The sequence below is a fragment of the Triticum aestivum genome, chromosome 3A, assembly GCF_018294505.1.
Source record: "Triticum aestivum cultivar Chinese Spring chromosome 3A, IWGSC CS RefSeq v2.1, whole genome shotgun sequence".
NCBI classification, from domain to species: Eukaryota; Viridiplantae; Streptophyta; class Magnoliopsida; order Poales; family Poaceae; genus Triticum; species Triticum aestivum.
In genome coordinates, this window is record NC_057800.1 from 119365365 (window position 1) to 119366171 (window position 807).

Here is an 807-nt window from a genome sequence, read left to right on the forward strand (position 1 = left end):
AGAAATCTGGATTGCCAACCACCTAGTTTATAGGAATGTTATGTGGAGTAATAAATATGAAACAAATGGAAGGACAATTGTCAACTCCTCAATTTTCTTGGTTTGCTTCAAAGTCAGACGAAAGGAAAAATTCAGGGAGGGTAAGCCCCGCTCCATTAGTAATTCCATCAATAACACCCATATATAAAACCCTGTTAGTTTAATTATCAAAAAGGCTTTCGCCCCATTTTATATATAAAGCAAAGATCAACCACGGCCCAAGTACAAACGCATCCCACGACAACACACGCACCCATCCAAGATGAGATACATAGGCGCTGAGCACAGCAACATCACCCTTAACACTACAAGAGCAATCGGGGACCTCCACCGCGAACACGCCACCGCGAAGAGATGAAGCCGCATATGACGAACCGTGAGCTCCAAGGCGGCACCTCCAAGAAGGTTACGACACCAACGCACCGCCACCGCCCGACCCGGGGGTCAGAGTTTCCCCTGGAGCGACACGATAGCCGATGAGAGCCGCGACGACGCCTTCAAGAAGGTAACGCGCTACGCCGCCGCCGGTCCGTTCAACGACAGAACAGGTTTTCACCCCAGCAACCACTCACCGCCACCGAACGCCACACCCCTGCCACCATGCCGCCCACACAGCCATGGTCACCGGGCAGCACCAAGCCACGGGCTCTGCCCATGAGCACCGCGCTATCACCACCAGGGCAGCCGCCCCGACATCCAAGACCTTGACACCACCTCACCCGAGACCCGTCGCTACCCCAACCAAAGAGACAAGTGGAAAGGCCGCTC